General features: G+C 42.3%; 1 pseudogene; it reads right to left on the bottom strand.

The window, feature by feature from the left end:
* Positions 1–613: 613 nt before the first annotated feature.
* LOC136873264 (uncharacterized) lies at positions 614–8,534 on the bottom strand (annotated as a pseudogene).
* Positions 8,535–9,549: the final 1,015 nt, after the last annotated feature.

Genomic DNA, 9,549 nt, shown 5'->3' with positions numbered 1-9,549 from the left:
CGAACCCGTCACCCTCTGAAACGAAGGCCTCAACGCTGACCATTCAGCTAATGAGTCGTACTACCTCACACCCAGGTATATTACCAACTAAACCTTTATTCTTTACCGTTGAGATATACAAAGGAACATCGATGGATTCGCGTTCATTTTCAGAACACAAACGGAAATGTCCAAATAGGGACGAAAACAAAGTGATAACAGTCCTCCAGGGTAGATTTTTATCACAGATAGAGAGCTTCAGTAGGGTGTATATCCTCCACGAGCATTTATCACAGCTTGGCACCTACGTGTCATGCTCCTTACAAGTTTAAAGTGGTCACGTTGCGGTGTCAGATTTAATTCTTTTTTTTTTTTTGCTAGGGGCTTTACGTCGCACCGACACAGATAGGTCTTATGGCGACGATGGGATAGGGAAGGCCTAGGAGTTGGAAGGAAGCGGCCGTGGCCTTAATTAAGGTACAGCCCCAGCATTTGCCTGGTGTGAAAATGGGAAACCACGGAAAACCATCTTCAGGGCTGCCGATAGTGGGATTCGAACCTACTATCTCCCGGATGCAAGCTTACAGCCGCGTGCCTCTACGCGCACGGCCAACTCGCCCGGTGATTTAATTCTTCAATGAGAGCCTGTTCGATGTCTTAGGAAAGTCTGTGGTGGAACAAGACGCCCAAGAACACTTCTGTCAAGCCTATCCCACACATGCTGGATGGGACTAAGGTCGGGACTCACTGCTAGCCTTTCCATCTCTTGAATATCCAGTTCTCGCAAGACAGTTCTGGTGATGCGAGCTACAAGAGCCCTGGCATTGTCGTGCATGAGTACGAATTCAGGGCCAACACCGTATGCAGCAACCAACACATGCTGTAGCAGTATGTGGTTGATGTACCCAGCAGCGATAAGATTACCATGGACGACGACAAGATCCGTACGGCCATCAATACTGATGCCATCCCACACTATCACAGAACCTTGTCCGAATCGGTCGCCTTCCTGGACAACATTTGGCATGTACTGCTCTCCACGCCGTCTCTCCATACACGTATCAGGGGAAATCTGGACACATCTGTGAACAACACAGTTCTCCATTGGTGAAGTTGCCAGTTGACGTGTGTACGGATAAACAGAAGGCGAGCTGTGCTATGTTGCTGCGTTAAACGGGGCACTCGAACAGGACGTCTGGATCGTAAGGACACTTCTCTTAACCTGTTCCTTACTGTCTGGTCAGACACCGTGACTCAAGTGACCCTCCTGAGGTCTTGTTGCAGTTCTCTGGCAGTTGCTGAACGACCCCGCAACGCACAGATGGTCAGATATCGGTCATCCTGTGGGGTTGTCATGCGTCCACGACCTTGTCCAACCCTCCTTGTAAACTGGCCTGTCTCGCTGTAGTGATTCCACATGCGCTGGATAACTGACGGAGAGACATTGAGATCCACAGCAACACGACGAAAAGTCCATCCTTCCTGGACCAAAGTGACGGCCCTTACGACTTTAATCTCGATAAGATGTCTCTCACAACGACACACGGACGCACCGCTATTCACTTTGTTTTGAGGGGTCACTTGACAGTTTAATGCATGACTACGCCTACAGGTGAAGTATAACGCTGAGTAGCTAAGGTCTCAAGGTATGATGTACGACCATTGGAACTCCATCTACCAAATTAACGTTCACATACCAGACGTTACAATACATGTATCCGTATTTTTTTAACTGTGTGTAATTTACACGTCCATCACATTCACATAAACTACAACTTGCTTGCAATCGCGATCGAAACTTGCGCTAAGCCTGTCATGAATAATTGAACTATATTATCTTGTTGGAAGATGAGAGTGATGAGTCGAATGCTGTGGTTTGCATCCTCCTGAGCTTCAACCCAACAGTTTGTCTAATTGTGCGGAATAGTAATAGCGGTAAAGGACACTGTGATCCGCTGTAGCTGGCTGGTAGATCGACTATCTCATTAAATTGAAAAACGGCGATGCCTTCTATCTGGGCGAATGTATATTTAACATTTGTTTTCGTGTCGTGTAGAGGCATCGTAAAGAAAGCAATAGCTGGGCTGGCCCATGGTGACGTTTCTAGAGCAGGACTGTCAGGTTATGGTTTTCGAGCTTAGTTTACAAATGAAGCACGACACATTTTAATCAATGCAGAATACATTGAAACATCTGTTCTTATATTCTGTAGGTGTAGGCGATTTTTTGAAAGTTAACAGCTTTTCTATCTGTCGGACACACACTTCTAATATAAATGTTACACTATAACATACCTGTAAAAGACACACTATGTAATAAGGAGTAAAAGTACACACTATTAAACAAAGAATGACATATTTCGTTCATAAAACAACATCAACAGATTCTATTAAGTCACGCTCAATGTTTGGAAATATTTGTTTTTCTATCCAAACACCTATGAAATTGAAATCTGGAACCTATCTTAATGAAGTCATGAGTTGTCCCCTCTCCAGCATATAATGCCTTAACAGATTTCTTTTAGTCCTTCATTTGTATCAATGTAATTCTTTTAAGAAACTTCAACCATTCAAACGGATACAAACTAACCACGTAACATCTTGACAATAAATATACGGGATGTTTCAAGAATAGGGGGCATAATTTCAGGTAAGTATTTGTTATATGTAGACAATCAAAATAGTTCATTACAACATGTGTCCGGAAATGCTTCATTTCAGAGTTATGGCCTTCACAATACTGAACTTCACCGGAACTTTTTCTTCTGCAGATCATTGTCATTACAGAAGATGTTCAAAATGTCCACCTCCTGCTTGAATACAGACCTCACATCGATGTCTCATTGACCTGCGAACAGGATCCCAAACTCCAAGAGTATTGCGTCTGTCCTCAAACGATGCCACAATTCGATTCCGAAGGGTTTCCACATCAGGCACCGGAGACGAATACACCAATGATTTTAAATGGCCAGACAGTCATATGAGGAACATTGACTTGTAACGTTGTCCTTCGTGTACTGATAGAAGGTATCGCTTGCACAACGCCCAGAATCTCCTCCTCTACAGCTGGAGTTGTAGATCGTAGTCTTCCCTTCCCCAAACCAGGAGATTTCATGCTCGCACAGACGGGGATGGAGACGTACAAATGTCTTCCGATCTGGACATTGTCGATGTGGGTACCTCTCCTGGTACAAACGACAAGCCAGCGCAGCATTGCCGTCCGCCTTACGGTACGTGAAGTGCATCTCTGCCAGATGCTGGGTTGAGTACACGACGCACAGACGAAATGTAAGCTGCGCCTTGGAATGAACCGTCAGTGTCCTCTTAATCTCTCCTTTCACGGCAACGACCTGCGGAAAGAAAAACGTTCCAGTGAAGTTCAGTGTTGTGAAGGCCATAGCTCGGAAATGAAGCATTTCGGGACACATGTTGTAATGAACTATTTTGGTTGTCTACATATAACAAATACATATCTGAAATTATGCCCCCTATTTTTGAAACATCCTGTATATTTTGCCTAAGGAATGTCTCAACTTAGATATATTCAAGCAAATAAAATGTAATTTTAAATATTGATTTGAATGTGTATAAATACTGGAGCAATACCTTTAATGGAATAACTTGTCCATCACTTAACGAGGAAAATAATGAGCTCCTCCCAGTAATTTCGCCTCCTGCAGCATGCAAGTGACTACATGTTTATTTACATCAACCTATCAGCATTCAAAATTTTGTACCATTCGCAAAACATCAATTTGCTTATGGATTATAGTGTTCCATTACAAATTCTGCAGAAGGTCATGTAACGTTACTGGTCTGAGCTAGGGATGTCACGGGGGCTTATCCCATACATCTCACTGTAACTGTTCTGAGGAACCAGGTGGGTGCAATGACAAGACGCTCTTCATTCACGGTTTAGCGACTGCTTTTAGGTGGCAATTAGGGTGACATAATCCCTTCTCTCATGACGTCTCACACGACAGAAAACAGGTGACGACGATAAGCTCTGAGAACTCCATTGTGGAGCTGCGAATAGGCCAATGATGGTGATTATTGTTATGAGGGGAAGTACACATGCCCTCCTAACACTAATCTCCGACACTTCCACGAATGAGGTTTCCGAAAGAAAAAAGAAAACAAAGAAGGAAATTGCCATAAAGAGCATGAGAATTAAAGATTTCTAAGCCTAGCATCATCTAAGACATCATCGAGGTCAAGAGAGAGCAAAAGTCAGCCATGAGAGGTAGGATAGACTAAAGTGAGGATGCTGCGTTCTAGCAATACCGGACTCAGTTAGGATTCCCGTGGTCCGCTAACCGATCTCCCAGGTTGGAGTTTCCTCACTTAATCGACTCTTAGGACAGTCAGGGTATACTGAGGATGTGCTCCACGCCTCCACGAACAGGGAAACTGACAATTGCGAGATTTGTTGTGATAATTTTTCATACCTTACCCTTACCCATCCCGTAAACTACTGACGTAAATTCAATGTCACAATTCTGATAATTGTCTCCAAATAATTACAATGGAAGTTATAAGGGGATTATTATTATTATTATTATTATTATTATTATTATTATTATTATTATTATTATTATTATTATTATTATTATTATTATTATTATTATTATTATTATTATTATTATTATTATTATTATTATTATTTGGCTAGTGGATTTACCGCGCACCGACACAGATATGTCTTACGGCGACAATGGGATAGGAAAGGCCTAGGAGTGGGAAGGAAGCGGCCGTGGCCTTAACTAAGGTACAGCCCCAGCACTTGCCTGGTGTGAAAACGGGAAATCACGGAAAACCATCTTCAGGGCTGCCGACAATGGGATTCGAACCCACCATCTCCCGGATGCAAACTCACAGCCGCGCGCCTCTTACCGCTCGTTATTATTATTATTATTATTATTATTATTATTATTATTATTATTATTATTCCCGCCTTGCATCCAATCTGTTGGGGTCGGCACTTGAGATGGATTTGATCCAATTATACGGCAGGATGTCCTTCCTGACGCCAACCCTCTATGGAGGGATGTATTCACTACTGCGTACTTCTGTGGTGGACAGTAATGTGGTGTGTTGTATGTGTTTATGAAGAGAAGTGTATTAAGAAGAACGCAAGCAATTAGTCCCAGAACCAGAGGAAGTAACCACACGCAGGTAAAATCCTCGTCCCGGCCGGGAATAGAACCCGGGGCCACCTGAACCGAAGATCAGTACGCTGATCGTTCAGCCAAGGATCATTATTATAATTATTTCGGTCGATTTTGGGACCGACTTTACTGAAGGGGAATGAAAGCTGGGTTGACTCAAAATATTCTGACGTTGCAAGTAAGAGATATGAATGTAGAGGGAACGATTGCTAATACAGAAAGGACCGGGTGAGTTGGTCATGCAGTTAGAGGCGCGCAGCTGTGGGCTTGCATCCGGGAGATAGTGGGTTCGAATCCCACTGTCGGTAGCCCTGAACATGGTTTTCCATGATTTTCCATTTTTACACCAGGCAAATGCTGGGGCTGTACCTTAATTAAGGCCATGGCCGCTTCCTTCCAACTCCCAGGCCTTTCCTATCACATCGTCGCCATAAGATCTATCTGTGTCATTGCGACGTAAATCCATGTTACAAATGACAATGGACGGACTGAATTGATTCAGTTCTTATGATTTAAAAATTAGACGTGTGGAACAAAATCAGGCTACAGAACTAACTGGAAATAGAGAATTCTGGTGGCGTTATTTAATGGTAATTCCAGGATGCTTGCATACTGAATACTGAAAGATATGAGTATAATAATAATAATAATAATAATAATAATAATAATAATAATAGTAATAATAATAATAACCACTACAAAGGCCGAGTGTTATATTTTAACTATTCCGTTCTCGATCCTGTAGCCTGAAGATGAGTGTATCCTATACACCCATTTTGGTTCTTCAGACCGATCCTAAATTCACTGCAGGACCAAATTGGGAATCCAGAACACCAATGCAATGAGCTGTTGTTGTTTCAGTCATCAGTCCATAGACTGGTTTGATGCAGCCATCCATGCCACCCTATCCTGTGCTGAACTTTTCATTTCTACGTAACCATTGCATCCTACATATCCTCTAATCAGCTTGTCATATTCATACCTTCGTCTACCCCTACCGTTCTTACCGCCTACACTTCCTTCAAAAACCAACTGAACAAGTACTGGGTGTCCTAAGATGTGTCCTATCATTCTATCTTTTCTTCTCGTCAAATTTAGCCAAATCGATCTCTTCTCACCAATTCGATTCAGTATCTCTTCATTCGTGATTCGATATCTATCTCACCTTTAGCATTCTTCTGTGATACCACATTAAAAAAATTATTTTATTCTCTTTCTTTCTGAGCTAGTTATCGTCCATGTTTCACTTCCATACAATGCCACACTCCACACGAAAGCCTCCAGAAACATCTTTCTAATTCCTATATCAACGTTTGAAGTGAGCAAATTTCTTTTCTTAAGAAAGATCTTCCTTGCTTGTGCTAGTCTGCATTTTATGTCCTCCTTACTTCTGCCATTGTTAATTATTTTACTACCCAAGTAACAATATTCATCTACTTCCTTTAAGATTTCGTTTCCTAATCTAATATTTCCTACATCACCTGCCTTCGTTCGACTGCACTCCATTACTTTTGTTTTGGACTTATTTATTTCATCTTGTACTCCTTACCCAAGACTTCGTCCATATCATTCAGCAGCTTCTGGAGATCTTCTGCAGTCTCAGATAAATATCATCGGCAAATCTCAAGGTTTTGATTTCCTCTCCTTGGATTGTGATTCACTTTCCAAAATCCTCTTTGATTTCCTTTACTGCCTCTTCTATGTAAACATTGAAAAGAAGGAGGGACAAATTGCAGCCTTGCCTCGCTCCTCTCTGGATTACTGTTTCTTTTTCAAACCTTTGATTCTTATCACTGCAGACTGATTTTTATGCAGATTGTAAATAATTCTTCGTTCTCGGTATCCGATGACAATCACCTTCAGAATCTTAAATAGCTTGGTCCAATCAGCATTATCGAATGCCTTTTTCTAGATCTACGAACACCATGTACGTGGGCTTGGCCTTCTTGATTCGATCCTATAAGATCAGACGTAAAGTCAGGATTGCTTCACATGTTCCTACATTTCTTCTGAATCCACATTGATCTCCTCCCAACTCTGCTTGAAATTGTCTTTCCATTCTTCTGTAAATAATACGTTTTGAAATTTTGCAGGCTTGAGGTACTAAACTAATGGTGCGGTAGTTTTCACACTTGTCAGCATCGACCTTCTTAGAAATAGGTATAACAGCATTCTCCCGAAAATCGGATGGCACTTATCCTGTCTCATACACCTTACACACTACATGGAATAAACTTGCCATGCTGGTTTCTCCTCAGGCAGTCAGTAATTCAGAGGGAATGCCATCAATTCCAGGCGCCTTGTTCCTATTTAGGTCTCTCACAGCTCTATCAAACTCTGACCTCAAAATTGGGTCTCCCATTTCATCAACATCAACAGCTTCTTCTTGTTCCAGTACCAACTCATCTATATCTTTACCTTGATGCAACTGTTGCATATGTTCCTGCCATCTTTCTGCTTTGTCTTCTTTCCCCAGAAGTGGCTTTCCATCTGAGCTCTTAATATTCATGCAACTAGATTTTCTTTCTCCAAAGGTTTCCTTGATTTTCCTGTATGCAGCATCTACTATTCCTAGGACCATAAAACCTTCGATATCTCTGCACTTCTCCTTCAGCCATTCTTCCTTAGCTACCTTGCACTTTCTGTCCACTTCATTCTTTAATCGCCTGTATTCTTTTCTGCCTTCTTCATTTCTAGCATTCTTGTATTGTCGTCGTTCATCAAGCAGGTCTAGTATCTCCTGAGTTATCCACTAATTCTTAGTGGATCTTTTCTTCCTTCCTAACATTTCTTCAGCAGCCCTACTGACTTCATTTTTCATGAATATCCACTCTTCCTCTATTGTGTTTCCTTCAGCCTTTTCATTTAGTCCTTGTGCAACATGTTCCTTGAAACAATCCCTCACACTCTTTTCTTTCAGCTTGTCTAGATCCCATCTCCTTGCATTCCTTCTTTTCCTCAATTTCTTCAACTTCAGATGTCATTTCATGACCAACTTGTTGTGGTCAGAGTCCACGTCTGCCCCTGGGAAAGTTTTGCAGTCCAACACCTGGTTTCTGAACCTCTCATTTATCATAATGTCTATTTGATACCTTCCAGTGTCTCCCGGTCTCGTCCACGAATACAGCCGTCGTTTGTGGTGTTTGAACCAATTATTGGCAAGGACCAAAGTATTATCAGTGCAGAATTCAACCAGCCGACCACCTCTGTCGTTCCTTTGACCCAATCTATATTCTCCTACGTCATTACCTTCTCTTCCTTGGCCTACCACTGCATTCCAGTCTCCCATCACAGTTAGATTCTCGTCACCTTTTAAATATTGTATTAAATCTTCTATCTCTTCATATGTTCTTTCGATTTCCTCATCATCCGCTGAGCTAGTAGGCATGTAGATCTGCACTATTGTGGTGGGATTGGTTTGGTGTCTATCTTGACGACAATAATTTTGTCACTATGCTGGTCGTAGTAGCTTGCCCACTGCCCTATTTTCTTATTCATTATTAAACCAACTCCTGCAGTTCCTGTTTGATTTTGTGTTGATAATTCGGTAGTCGCTTGACCAAAAATCCTGTTCTTCCTGTCAACGTACTTCACTTATACCAATTATATCTACCTTTAGTCTATCCATCTCCCTTTTCAGATTCTCTAACCTACCACAACGATTCAAACTTCTAACATTCCACACTCCGACTCGCAGAATGTCAGTATCCATCTTCCTGATGATCGCCCTCTCTCGTGTAGTCCTCACCCGGAGATCCGAATGGGGGACTAGTTTATCTCCGGAATATTTTACCCGGGAAGAAGCCATCATCAGTACATCATTCATACAGAGAGAGCTGCTTGTCCTCGGGAGTTAGTTACGGCTGTATTTTCCTGTTTCTTTCAATCGTGTAGCAGTATCAACACAGCTAAGTCATGTTGAGTATTATTACAAGCCCATATCAGTCAGTCATCCAGACTGCCGCCCTTGCAACTTCCGAAAGGCTGCTACCCCCCTTTCGATGATTTATTCGTTAGTGTTGTCCCTCAACAGATACCCATCCGATATGGTTGCACCTGCGGCTCGGCTATCTGCTTCATTGGGACACGCAAGCTTCCCCATCGCGGCAAGGTCACATGGTTCGCAGGGGAGGTGCAATGAGCTAGTACAAGAAATTTTACACGAGAAGGAAGAAAGTTTACATTTTAGGAAATTTGCTGTTGCATAGTTAAAGATTGGGACCTTCCCCTCGAGTTCGGCTTGCGGAGATAAGTACAGAGATAGAAAACTGGTGGCCATTACCTGGGCTGATGTTTTGCCTCCCGAAGAATGAGGACCCCCGCCTCCTCTCTTAACACACACACTCAGTAATTCGACGATCAATAAGACAAGTTAACTCGAAAAAGCGAGAGCTTTTATACCC

This window comes from Anabrus simplex, chromosome 1, assembly GCF_040414725.1.
Source record: "Anabrus simplex isolate iqAnaSimp1 chromosome 1, ASM4041472v1, whole genome shotgun sequence".
Classification (NCBI taxonomy): Eukaryota; Metazoa; Arthropoda; class Insecta; order Orthoptera; family Tettigoniidae; genus Anabrus; species Anabrus simplex.
This window is presented reverse-complemented; position numbering and strand designations above follow the sequence as displayed.